Here is a 14,951-nt window from a genome sequence, read left to right on the forward strand (position 1 = left end):
TGTAAAAACTATATCTTAAATTAATTTATTTTACTTTTTTAGGTAAGGATTGATATTTTTGAATCATAGGCGAAAAAGGTATTTTTCATTGATTTCTATAATAAACATTAGAGATATTTTTACATCTCCATTTATCTAACACTGTGGGGCTCATCATTACCCCCCCGCCCCCCCCCCCTGAATACTCCAACAATATTTGCTTATTTATGGAAGTGAAGAAAATGATCTATAACAATTCTAGAAAGGTTAGCGGACAAAAAAGCTAAATTTTTATCAATCAAAAATTTGAACTGAAATTATTCTACTGACAACTAACTTACTCCATTTATAATTATTGATTGGAAGAACTAAATTTGTTAAGTTACGCCTGTTTATGGCCAAGACATCCCCCTTACTCGTACAACCTATGTTAAGGACAATTTTAAGCATCTTGAAGTATTTTGTATGACGTAATTTTGACCAACTACCTCCACTCTTGAACGCGTCAATAGTTACGCTAAAATCGCAGAATCCGAGCTATTTTGTATTGACATTTGTTAGGCTAGAAGCTCCATGAAGTGGGCCTAGAGCAATTCATAATGAAAGCTCTCGTTGATTTTCCATGGCAGGCATGGAAACATAGACATAAAATATAGTATATCAGATATACATGCAGGGATCTCAAGGGATAAGACATAAGATAATGAATAGTAAACAAGATTTTCCCTTCTATAGATTAAAATTGGTGAATAAAAAGTTTGAACACCAATAGTTTGAAACCAGCCAATTAAATTAGTTAAAAGTACTCAAAGATTTTTTAGCCAATGAATAAGATAGCGTTGTTATAAAACTTTTAATACAAGTGAGAATTAGAGTTTTATTAGCTGTCTCAGTCTAGCTTCTAATAAAGTAAAGTTTAGCCTTGTCGACAAAAGAATTGTATTGACGAGTTAAAAAATTCTTCGATTATTTAACCCTTAACGGTCGGGCCCTCCCCGACTGATTAAGGTGCGGCAAGGGGCCCGACTGTAAGGGGTTAAATAAAAATTTAAAATCTACAAAATTGTTTATCAATGTAAGAAAAGCAATAATACTACATATACCTTCTAAATGATAAATTAATATAGCTACGGTGATACTTTTTTCATTAGCAAACAATTTTTCATTTTAAGTAGAGCAGCTACCACATCACTAGGGTATGTCCGTTTGTTCATCACTACCTTATCACTATGTATTTAAAAAAAAGGGTATCGCTTTGCAATCGCTAGTATAAACCGTTGCATATTATTTCTATGATACAGTTTACTGTTTTTGCAAAATAAATCATTATTGCTGCGCTACTTATAGAAAAAATATCCTTGCTACATTTCAAATAATTCATTTTCAACTGCTATGCACTTAAAATAAAATCATCAGCAATTGTTTTTAGCAAAAATTTTAGAAATTTCATTGTTTATTTTTCATTAATAATCTTTTTATTTTTACTAATTTACAGCCAATGATATATTTCTTGAAAATTGTTATCTTGGTTACGATTTTAATGACCAGTGACTTCGCTCCAGGAAAAGGGATCAAACGCAATCCCTTATTGAAAAACAAGATAAAAAAAATGATGGGGGGGGGGTTGATCTAAAAGATCAGTGTAACAATTCAATCGAAATAGCCGATAATCTTCACAGGGCTAATTAATACTTCTTGCCGTTGATGAGATATTAAAAAGCAGACATATACATACAAACAGTTAGACAACCTATAGCTTTATTTCTGTTTGTTTTAAGGGTTATTAATCAAACCCAAAGCATATTTTTATTACAATTTAAATACAATTTCAAAAAATTGCTATTTTTTATGACTATGATATTATAACCGTCGCTACTTATAACACTAGCTTTAGAAACTTGCTTCATATTTTTGTTGCCATCCTTATTTTAGCTATACTTTTTTAAAATTTAACTTTAATGTTTCGCATTTCGTGAACATAATTGTCCTTGTTAAAATATGCATATATTTAAATTATAGCATGGTAGAAATAAAATTAATATCATGAGCAATAGAAAGTAATATTTTGATGAAAAATGACCATTCTTAATTTTGTGTTTATTACCCCTTTTGAGAGCCATTTCTTTAAAGAACCCTAACAACATTGAGGTGACTTTTATTATACCTAAGATTTTTTATTTTAACAAAAGATTATGGGTAGAAATTGACACAACAACCACGATCACTTATTTGTTAACTTAAAAACTATGGATGGGGACTTTAATTGAATACTTATTTAGTTTACAAACTAATTGTATTCAAACTTTGAATCATCAGTAATAGCATAGTTGTTTAACACAATTGGGGATGTACACCATTTTTTGGCCCATAGTCTTATACCTTAAAATCCCTGTATAAAAAGTTTTATTGTTAACAGGGCAACTTTCCCCCTTATTTTTAAAAGCGAAGCTCCTTTAAATGCGAAGATTTTCTATAATTTTCGGTCAGTCCATAAAGGTTAACCCTTTTCGTTAATTTAAGCATGTTAGAATTGTCCTATCGATTTCAAATTTGCTTATTTGTTAACATTTTTACAACATTTTTTTGTAGGACATTTTTCTTATTCATATGATTTTTGGAATAATGATTCTTAGGAAAACAATGTACAGTATTATCTATAATACAAACTAGCTTAATGTCTGTCCGTCTGAAGCTTAAGATCTCAGTAACCACTGAACTGATTGGGCTCTACTCTTCAGAGAATATATCCAGTGGTCCTGTGATGGTTTTAAGCTATTTTCCTGGGGGTAGGGACACCCCCAACCCCCCAAAAAACTAAAAAAACCACCCCCTGAAAAAATTGATTTACATTTTTTTTTTAAATCTGAGTAACCGCTGAACTGATTGGGCTCTACTCTTCAGGGAATATACCTACTGGTCATCTGGTGGTTTTAAGCTGCTTTCTTGGGGGGTGGGACACCCCAACCCCCCCAAAAATAAAAAAATCCCCACTTCAAAAATTTTTATTTTTTTTTATTTTTGTAAGTAAAAACCAGTAATTGGGGTGGGAGAACCCCACTGAACCAGAAGGCGAAGCCCCCATAAGTCTTCCCCCAAAAAAACTTTTATATTTTTTTAATAAATTTTAATTTTTGTGTATGCGAACAATCTGGGTTTAATTTTTACGAATTGAAATTTTGTGAATACGGCAAACAACCTGGGTTTAATTTTTACGAATTGATTTTTTTGTGCATACAGCGTACAACCTGGGTTTAATTTTACCACAGAGTAATTTAACAAAGAATAACTTTTTTAAAATTTCTACTTCTATTGACTTCCTATTACTTCATAGGGCGAAGCCCCTAGAGGCTAGGGGCGAAGCCGCTAGTAACTATATATGGTATCTCTATAATCAAATCCTAAAAATGGAAGTCTGTCCTATATTCTTGCAATTTTTGTTTAGAATTATGAATTAAAGTTCTGCTTTATAAGTTCTGACACTCTACTAGTGTTATTTTTCGTTTGTCCTTCCTTTTGGTTTTAGAGCTTAGCTTTTATGGATGTTGTCATCCTTGTTATAGTCCATGGATTAATGTTCATGTGCATATAATCAATGTTTCGCCATTCAAACGAGCGAGGAGAAATAAAACAAGAATAATCACATCCAAAGTAATCAAAATAGCAACATTTAAAACATAAACAAATACAGAAATGGATATTCCATTGAAAGAAAGACTATTTTTCTCCAAATTTAAGTCCGAAATGATTATTGTTGAGTCAGAATGTTTTGTTTTTCTATATTCTAGTGAACATAATCAAATAATCTTCAGTTCGCTTATTATTTATCTTGAACTATCATCTACGCCTTTACTGACCTCTAGGGGCACGTGATGTGAGAGAAGATGTAGACTTCCCATTTTCAATTTAGTTTCAAGAAAAAGTTAAAAAATCTTAAGAGTTTTTTTTTAGGGGTGATTTCTCTTGGGAGGATGGTGGTAGCCTCCCCTAAAATAGTTATAAACCTTCCCAGGACCTATATTTCAAAAGAGATCTTTCTGTATAGACAGACAGACTCATAGACATCCTGTATATTTTTATATAAGGATACAATTCCTATTAACAATAAGACCAAAAGATGGACTTACGGACAACGTCAATGACATATAATAGAGTAGCAACGCTTTTCTATAAAATATTTTAAGTCTGCAAATTTGAGCGATAAATTATATCTTATGCCTCCCACAAGTTGCAAACTTGGGTATTCAACTAATCCCGCGTGGATAGCTCTTGCTATCAAATTTACGATTGCAAAAGTATCATTTTCGCTATCTTTTACGTACTAATAGTGAAAAAATAGCAAAAATTTTCAAAATTAACTCTTTACTTTAGAACCCAGCGTAAACCGGCTGCTACGCGTCAGGGAGGTGACATTTGAATCTTTTACCAAACAATTGTACAATAACGTTTTCTTATTCATTGGCTTAACAACTTTGGAAACTTTTACTGAATTTGGATTGCATGGTTGGTTTATTAAGTTGGAATTCAAACGTTTCAACCACTACATTTAATCTACAGAAGGGGTAATTTTTGTGTCATCATTGGGAATGAACATCAATATATTGGCCATAGTTTTAGTTGTTTATCCTTGAATATTGTCATTTATATTTTTCTTGTACTATTCCTTTATCCCTGCCAAATTTTCTAACTAATATCTGATATTTATTTGCAATATATTTTGCACATTTTAAGGTGTTGCTCATTTTTGGACCAAATTTATTATTTTCTTCAGATTTTTTATCTACTAGCGGATCAGTTATTTATGTAATTGGCACCATTTTCGAAGGATAGGGAGTAGTATTTCTTAAAATTACAAATTGTAAAAGGTTTGGATTTAAGGTTTTTAAGTCAGCAGATGAGAGAACGTGTTAATAAAACTTAATGAACAGGTGCAACTAAATATTGAGGTTCTTGTCTGTTAATTAGAATTTCGCTAACCACTGATCCTATTTAGCTTTCCATTTTTGATAAGCTTCTTTTAGTTTCCTGGATGGTTGTATGCTATTTTCTTAGATTTCACATTTAGGATGGTTTAATGCTATATTTTGTGTTCTCTATTCCGTTTATAATGTAGAGCTTCTAGATGTTAGGGGGGGGGGCCAAATTAATAATTATAACAGAGATACTTAAGTTAGTTTTTATAATTTAAGTCTATATCTATTTAAAATTAAAAGAATCTTTTTAATTAGGTTTCTTTTAACTTTTGAAATTAATGTTTAAATTGACATTTGAACTATTTATGTTGTTTTTATTTTTTTAAATAGTTACAGTACATTTGTGAACTTTTAACATATTTTAGTCTGTATTTTTTGTGGTTAGATTTTTTTAAAAAGTAATATATATGTATAAAATTTAGTATAATATATATACATTTTTTGGACTGACAGAATTTTTCAAGGAAAAATATGTTTCTAGAAATATATAAAAATATCTTCTTGAACTTCTACTTTTCCAATAATACAATCAAAGAGAGATTATGTGCTTCATGTAAAGCTCAATGTCATTTTTTCCGCCGGCGAAAACCAGACATTTTCTTTTTAAGTAAAATATGGGTTTTTGAAGGCTGTGATTGAATAAAAAGTTAGGAGCAAAATAATTATTATTCTTCAAGTGGTAACTCCCTGCCCAAGTGTGCGTTGTCTGATTTATTTAAATTATACATTACCTTGTTTTAAATTTGTTGGCAAAACTGTCCAAATATTTGGCAAGATATTAGCAAGCAACTGTTGTTATATATGCCAGGGACAAAAGGAAAGATCAATGGAAAATTATTTTATCTTTATCAAAGAATGTATGTTCTAAATTGAAACATTTTGTAGACAGATTTTCAGAAAAAAGAAAACCCTACCAATTGTGATTTCTAGCTATTTGAGATATATTTGTTGCTATTGAGGGGAAGATCAATTCATCTTTCATTGTCTTATCCCTATATCACTGGTTATACACTAATAGTTATGTAAAACATTCATGAACCCAAGATTTTGTACTGAAAGTTAAAACAATAGCTGTATAATATTAATATTTTTTTATTTTTAATTGAATCTAGGAAGAGAAACTAGCCTAAAACCTGACAAAGAACAACATAAACCCCTAATGATAGTTTTAGAAAGATCAAGGCAATTCACTTTTAGGAATGGACACATACACTCAACAACTTTAGTTTATATTACTTTATTGTATTATTACAAAAACAATACATTTTATCTCAGAAATGATTACTTTCTTTAGAAGAAAAAATCACCCTGATTTTTAAAAGCGAAGCTTTTCTATAATTAGGGTCGGTCCGTCCGTACGTCCGTCCGTCCGTACGTCCGTACGTCCGTCCGTAACGGATAGCTTTTTTCGTTAATTTAGACATGTTAGAATTGTCCTATCGATTTCAAATTTTGCATTGTGATTCCTTTAGTAGTTAGGTACGATTTAGAAAGCGTAGCAACTCTATAATCATTACCAAAATGTCCGTACGTCCATTTTAAACATGTTGATTTTTTTACTTTTTTAAATAGTTTTTTTTCGTTAATTTATGCATGTTAGAATTGTCCTATCGATTTCAAATTTTGCATGGTGATTCCTGTAATAGTTAGGTACGAGTTAGAAAGCGTAGCAACTCTATAATCATTACCAGAATGTCCGTACGTCCATTTTAAACATGTTGATTTTTTTTACATTTTTAACAACAAATTTGTATGTGACCTAATTATCCGATTGGTCTGATTTTTGGTATACTGATTCCTGGGACAACAAAGTACAATATTATAAGCGAAGCAACTCTATAATCAAGTCCTAAAAATATAAGTATGTCCATAATCATTATCCTGTATCAAGCAGTTTTTCAACAAATTTACTTACAATTTTGCTTTAACTCTTATACATTCGCATTCTGATTATTCAGTTCTGACATTACACAAGTGTTAATGTCCGTTTGTCCTACCGTTTCAGAGCTTCGCTTTTATGGATGTTGTCATCCTTGTTTCTATACTTTTTAGTATACAATCTTTGTGTTTCAAACCTTCAAAATTTTGCCCTAGGCTGTCTATTATTAGATAAAGAAGGTCAGTCAGGCTTTTAGTAAAAACAACAAAAAAACTAATAAAATATTATTTTTATACCTTTTTGAAAGTGGCATATAGTATCTACTTCTTCAACAAACAAAAAATTTCAATATATTCTCTTCATTGTATGCCCCCCCCCCCCTGGGACCTCCAAAACAGTGGTCTTCAAAAAGTTTGTCAGTCTTTCTATTGGTCACACATTGGGGATGTATGCTTGAGCTCATAATAATTGATGTATTCTTTTATTTGTATTGCAAGCTACTCTAAAACTAACATCTGTCCGTCTGTCTGTTCGTCCAACCGTACAAGTAAGGAACCTAGTAAAAGTGTCTGACTCTGATTAGGACGTAAAAAAAATAGCCAATGAGAGGCCAGTATACACTGTAATTGACCAATGGTAAAATTTATAGTGGCCTCTCATTGGTTAATTTGTTTGACGTTATAATCTGAGTCAGCCACTTTTACTAGGTTCCAAGTAAGTTAACAATAAAAGTTCAGTTTTGGTTTTGGTAAGGAAAGAACTATTCTTCTAGCTATGTATGGTGGGTTGACCTGAATTTTCCAATCACGAAAAGCTTTCCTGAAAGTCAGAGAACAGACGTTCTAGCTATTATCAAATCGCTATAATGTGTAATATTGACTGTAATGTCTAAACATAATTGGAATTATCTTGTTGTCTCAAATAATTATTAAAGAATCGATTACTTTGTCTTGGTCAAACAATAAAAAACTATATTCAAATCTGTTTTGGAGGGATATTTCAACCAATAGATAACTTTCGTTTGTCAAAAATAATCATTATCAAGACAAAATGTATTGTTGTTTTTTGTACAATAAATAAATCTACAAATATAGATGTATAACCAGAAAACTACCTGGATCCCCCTGTAGGGGACCTCTTTCGTCTGCTTTGCAAATTGCTTTCTGCTCTTTTGTAGTTACTTTGCTGTGTTAAACTTCCCGATGCTATTGGTTGATTTTCAAAGACCCAATGGAAAGTCGGCACAGGGTCCTATGGGAGTGGGGACATACAGTTATTTAACTCCTCCGCCCTCTATTTTTTTTACTCTAATATACAATTGACCTATATAAATGGATTTAACCTGAAAGTAAAATATAGATTTTTACTTGATTGTTTACATCGACTATATGACTTGTTGACAGGGATAGTATATATCACAATGACGTCTAGGCTTTTTCATGGATTGGTGTACTCAATCTCAATAGGAGAAGGGCTTTGGACCATTGCGCTAATTTGATAAGGACGGGTAATCGCCCCTTTGACGTTCCTAGAATATCAGTTACTTTTTATATAATAAATATTTGCTTTTGCTGCGCTTCTTATTGACAAAATTATCCTTGTTTTATGAACCCACACATTAAGTTGTAAAACCTTATTATATTAATTTTTTTACATATTAATGTTAAATGAATAAGATATAAAACTATTAAATATATTACGCAATTTTATGAGGAAGGAAAGGACAATGGATAAATTAATATTTCCCAAAATGTACTTTAACGAAAATCCTCCTTTAGTAGTTTGAAGTCATAGCTTCCAGAAACCTTCCTGCATACTTTTTAATAATAGACAATTATGCTAGTTAGGGGGGGGGGGGTAATTTCTCGTCCAGTGACTTATCTATAAATTTAATGGTTTCATATCATATGAATGTTTATAAGTAACAGTAATGAGAAAAATAAATAGAAGAACCTTAATATCAGTAATAATCAACTTTTTGATTGCTTAGATTTTGTATACAAGTCCTAGTGAATGCATGTTATTCGCCATGGAATTCGCAAACTACTTTAAGCTTGTTATTATATTGAGGGGAAATTAGCTTTTCAGTAACATGTCAATTATGGCCTTTTCTATCAATTGCATGGATCTTAAGTGATAAGACAAAATACATAATCATGAAAAAATATCTTTCTGTAGATTAAAATTAGTGGTTGAAAAGTATGGATACTTTTAGGTTGAACCAGCCAATCAAGAGAAAATAAGAATACCATAATTGACGCTGATATTTAAAGACCCAATTGAAAGTCGGCACAAGGTTCCCACCCTGTGGGTAGAGTTACTTATAGCTCGTGCCCCCTCTATTATTTTACTTTAAAGTTCACTTTCCCCTCACTCCCTGGCTGCATATCACAATGAAAACTTTTAAGAAAACATGTCCCTAAAGCATAAAATGCATAAAGTTAATAGTTTCATATTCATTTAATTTCAATAAAAATTCATTGCAAACTACTTTTTATTTTATAATTTATGAAAACTAGTTTTAAAAATTTGAAGTTAAATGTTCATGGATTTTTTGTTAGAAGGTTGCAAACTAATATGGCACTTTGGTGCGTCAGTCTGTCTGTCATAATCTCTTAACAATTTTATAATTTTTAGCTGCTATACAAGATAGACGTCTAAAGTCGTGTGGTAAGATTTTGTGTTTTGTTTGAGCCACCTGATATTTTTTAATAAATGGGCATGTATTGACAAGAAAAATTTAATTGGTAATTTAGTCTGTGTATTGGCCTATCATCGGTCATTTGCATTGTATGACGTCATTTTTTTTTAATTTGCACTATAAACAGATTCAGAAAGAAATTTTGATTTAACACTGTATATATATGAAAAAATATGTCAGGTGCGTGACATTACTAGTCACAAGTAACATTTGCAGTTAAAGGTTGGAGCTTATGGATATGAATATAGTTAGAACCCCCGGTCATAAGCACTAGTTTTTTTTTTATTTCTGTCTTTATAGTAAAACAATCATGGTTGATAATGGTCATAATTTGTGCAATTTTTAATGAAACGGGTGAACATTTGGTGGCTACGTGTTATTACAAGTTTTTAGGGTAATTATCTTAAATTCATAGTGGATCAAACTTAACCTCCCTTCCCACTGATATTCTACAATAAAATATTGTGATTTTAAGTTTATTCGTTTAGAAAGTTATCTCTTATATCAAAATGTTGGCCATCCTAATATAAAAAAGTAGTAAGGCTTGTGTCTGCCTGTTAAGATTATTATATTTTCCCCTCCCACTAAATAGAAATCCCCTCTATGCCAGGGGTAAAACAACCAGTGTATATTTAAAATGCATTTCATTAATATTTTTTTTTTTTCAGGTAAGCTTGACAATTTTTATCCTTGGCGAAATTCAATGAAACTTTATTCAAGTTTCCCATTTGTATTTCTTGACTTATGTCTAGCCTTTCAAGGGCCGCCCTCAAGTATCTTACAGAGGGATCGGCAGCCAAATATTGGTGCCAATTTCAATTAAAAATTTTACTGAACAAACAGATTGTCATATTATGAACTTGCTAGGAAAAATATAATTTTCTGTACTTTACATTTTTCTTGTTGCCGAGCCCTAATAATACAAGTAGTTGATTAATATTAAACCTTTAAAAGTTAATAATATGTTTATTAATGAATCTACATACATTCCTTTGGGCTATGCTTAATTATGCTTTAGTGAAATTTAAGGTCATATATTTATTTTATTGATTTAAAGTTTTATGATATAATTTCCAAAAGGGTTTAGAGATATTGAAAACGATTAGTGGAATAATAGCAGGTAGGCAAATTTTCTATATCTAAACTAAACTTAGATGAATATATTCACATAGTATGACAATTTCAACATATAATAAATCTTATATCTTATTCTTAAATATGAAGAAAAACGTAAACAAATTGGAAGCAGCTTATAGTGTCTATTCAAAAAAATGACGTCATAGAATAAATATGGCCAATGATAGGCCAGTACACATTTGAATTGACCAATGGTAAAATATATACTGGCCTATCATTGGTATTTAGCATTGTATAAATTTTTCATTATATATATATATATATATAATACCAAAATAGCATAATATAGTTCTTTCTTCTACATTTGAATCACCAATTTTTAACAAATAAATATTTTTTTTGCTATTGTTTGTTTTATCTGCCCTGATGGCACACTAATTGTAATTTGTATCTCAATTGCAATGCTACATTAAGTTCCCAGCTATTGCTTCTGGTCTACGTTTATACAAGACTGATATTATTATTTACAGTATGGCTTCGAAACCGATGAATATCCGCAGGATTAGAACCAGTTGTCAGCCGTACTGAAAAATCGTTTTTAGCATCGTATTGCAGACAATTTTTCATGATTATCATAATAAAAATGGTAATATCAATACTAGTTGTTGGACTGCGCCTTCGGCCCCTCGGGTCTAAGAAAACTGTTTGTTTTTTAAATTTTTCATTTTAATATTCATGGAAAGCTGTCCATAATACGATGCGATAAATAGTTTTTTATCAAATATTGGGAGAGGCGGTGGAGGGACCCTCTCTCAAAATATCTAAAACTTTTCCAAGACCAATAAGAAGCTTCGCTGTAAAGGAGAGCATAAAAGCCTCAGTGGTTTTGACATCTTATTAACAGACAGACTTGTTATAGATGTATAAATAAGAAACTAATTACGGACTATGTAAGATATGTCTTCAAAGTTTTGTTTAAATTCCATAAAGTTATCAGTGTGAAGAGGAAATAAGTAAAACATAGCTCAAAACCATCCCCATCTACAAATCAATTTATCAAAGATCTTTTGCTTTAAACAAAAAAACTATCTTATTTTTAAAAGAAGGATATTTGTTGAAATGTAGGCATACTAACAATACTTTAACCCGAACAGAAAATTGATTTAAATTTGAAATAACAGAGATTCCTATAGCTTTACTATTTAGTAAGAACAATTATAGCATGCTGTTGGCGGAAAATGGTGAAAATCAATTAAAATCTAAATCTATTAATGATATTTTTACAATACTTTAAAATAGAATAACAAAATAAAAAAAAAATAATTTCCATTATGGCTTCGAAACCGATTTATATCCGCTGGATTAGAAGTGGTTTTAAGCCATTCTGAAAATTTATGTATAGTGTCGTATTACAGACAATTTTCCACAAATATTAAAATAAAATCATAAAATAAATACCTGTTTTTAGCCAGTGCCTTTGGCATCTCGGGGCTAAAAATCTTATAATTGTACATTTTGACATCCGCGGAAAGCTGTTTATAATACAATGCGGTAAATAACTATTCCCATCCTCATATGTATGAGCTCTCTAATGCCATGAAACTGTGTTGTCTCCATATGAATTATAGTTTATGAGTTTTGTGTGGTTTGTGCCTGTCCTTGGTCAAATTTTACTAACACTTTCAATGCCACAGCCATTATATCCAGGCATCCAAAGGGATAAGACAATGGCCGATAAATTGATGTACATCCCGAATGATAATACACAAAATGATCCCTATTACATATTTCAATTAGTGCTTGAACCATTTGGCCCCTAAACTTAATGAACCAACCAATACAATAGCAATAAGTTGTTAATCCAACGATTAAAAAAACGTTAATAAAAAACTTTGAGGACTAGTGTGATAATAGCCCAATGAATTTTCCCCCCTGCATTATGACCTGTTAAATGTTGGTTTGTTTGTTATATCGACATAGGAATTTTTATGTTTTCAGGGAGGGAGAGGACCATGGGCTGTTTATTTCACTAGTCCCCTCAGTTATGATAAAGTTTTCTTATTTGTTGGCTTAATACCTTTGGAGACTTTTTTTTAATTGATTGGTTGGTTTATTAAGTTCAGTGTCCATACGTTTCAACACTAATTGTAATATACAAAATGGGAATTTTTGTTTATAATCATTGGGGATGTTTATAGATATAATAGGCTTATGTCTTATCTCTTAAGATCCATTATATCCTTTTGAACGTTGGTTTGTTTGTTATATCGACATAGAAAGTGTCATGTTTTATTAGTATACTTTCTAGGATTAAAACTAGATTCGTTAGCCCATTGGAGCAGAGGGCACGGGTCAACAAAACTGAAATTACAGTTGATAGGCAAACAAAACTTACTACTTTATATAATCGAATTTTTCATTTGTCTCTGTCTTTTTGGTTTATTGAGTTTAGCTTTTTGTCATGATTGTTTTTTTTATAAGAATGTATAAAATAATTAATTGGTAATGCTATTATAGTCAATTTATCCGTAATTTATATGATAACATATCAATATAACCAATTTAGATAGCACCACAAAATATAGATATACGGCGCATGGAAAAATATTTTAATTCAACTTTTCGACCATTCAAAAAAGTTACTCTAAATCAAAATAAAGTAAAGGGTTTGCCTTTTCTCTCCAATCTCCAAAAAGCTTTGACTCTCTGGTGTATTTTTAGGGGAAGAAACTCACTTAAAAAACAGAAATCATTTTTATCTTCGTATTATTGTTGTGCTACTGATATTAAGATCTCTTATACCTTATTATCCTGTAAAAAAGAGTGGACAAGAAATTCATTAAAGACATACTCGACAAAAACACTTCTGTGTTCCGTGTTAGATAAAAAGTAATTTGAAGTGACATATCAATAGTATGCTGGTGTTTATTTGTGTCTCAACCATGACACTTTGGTTGAGCTTGGACTTCCGAATTAGCGGGAAGTTCACGAGATCAGTTGGCGAACATACAAAACCCCCAATACCAGGAACCATCAAGTTTCAACAGCAGGTTTGAATATAGATTTATTGATGAAATTATTTCAAAAGACCTGAAATTACAAGATCAATTAATAAACAGAATAAAATATTATTCGTTATCTTAAAACTTTGAGCACTAAAAAAAATCTTTTTCTTTTCTTATGGTTAAAGAATCTTTGGAAACTTTGGCTTTAAAGGAAAATTATTTGGTTTAATAAATCATTGTTAAATGCAACAATAAGGCACATAAAAATTACTAAAACATATATTAATCATAATTAAGTTTCATGCTTAGCTGGCTAAAGCATTTTTAAAACTACATATAATCGTCCTATACACCATACTTCTTAATCAAATTAACAAATTCTACCTGAAGCTCTTATGGTTTCAAATCCCTGATATACTAGGGTCGTTCGCACACAATGAGACCAATGATAGGCCCAATTTTGTTCTCCGCAATCTTCACACTCTCATATCTCATTCCAAAGTAAAGAACGTGCGCTTCAAAATAAACAAACACTCTATGCCGCGCCACATTATGAAAGGAAAGCCCTAAAAGACGACATTTGCGCTTTGTTTTTGGTTTTGATAAGGAATTTAATTTCGAACTTGATAAACACAAAGCTTCCTCGAAAAGAGGTTAAGACACACCCCCCGTTTGAAAGTCAAATTAACTTCCTTAACGAGATTCAAGGTTTTTTTTTTTTCGCGCTGAGCACTAGCAACATCTCTCACTAAACTCAACTCACCATAATCACATGAGAATGGCCACATCCCGAAAACGTGACAATTTTGCTCCTAACTAAATGAAACCCCGTGAAATGCATACACAATATTATACTCCTCACTAGGACTCATAATACCTCACATTTAGGATAGAAGGATGGGGATTGGTTTGTACCATACAACATTCCATGCACATGACAATCACAAGATCACATACACAATCCTAAAATGGATAATCCTATTAATCATGATGTTGTAAATATAACAACTACACTAATAATAATCATTTCATAATCAATAGGTAATAAATCATTATTAATAAATCAATAAGTACCTACGAAATCAGGTTGAAATGTAAATGTAAACAATAATGTAAAAATAAAACGAAATAAATCTTAGACAAGAAAATTAAGATTTATAGGTACTTAAAACTAAGTTTGTTAAGCATCAAAAAGAGTAGTAAGAAAAAATTTTTCAAAATCCTTGGGCAGAAAGTTTTTCAAACCTAATGAATAAGAACTGTAATATCTTAATCAACAATAAAACTTTTTAATACTTAAAGAATAGCAAAATAATAATATCCTCGTTAGAATTTTCATT

At 31.0% G+C, this 14,951-nt stretch overlaps 2 protein-coding genes across 4 annotated transcripts in view; both read left to right on the plus strand.

The window, feature by feature from the left end:
- LOC145334613 (cell death-inducing p53-target protein 1-like) overlaps positions 1-14,951 on the plus strand; it is a 345,932-nt gene that overhangs the window by 240,281 nt on the left and 90,700 nt on the right. The window lies entirely within an intron of this gene.
- The window catches only part of LOC145334610 (uncharacterized), a 167,601-nt gene that overhangs the window by 69,839 nt on the left and 82,811 nt on the right, over positions 1-14,951 (plus strand). The gene's annotated exons all lie outside the window — the stretch shown is intronic.

Source organism: Acartia tonsa, chromosome 12 (assembly GCF_053477335.1).
Source record: "Acartia tonsa isolate MP-2025a chromosome 12, ASM5347733v1, whole genome shotgun sequence".
NCBI lineage: Eukaryota > Metazoa > Arthropoda > Copepoda > Calanoida > Acartiidae > Acartia > Acartia tonsa.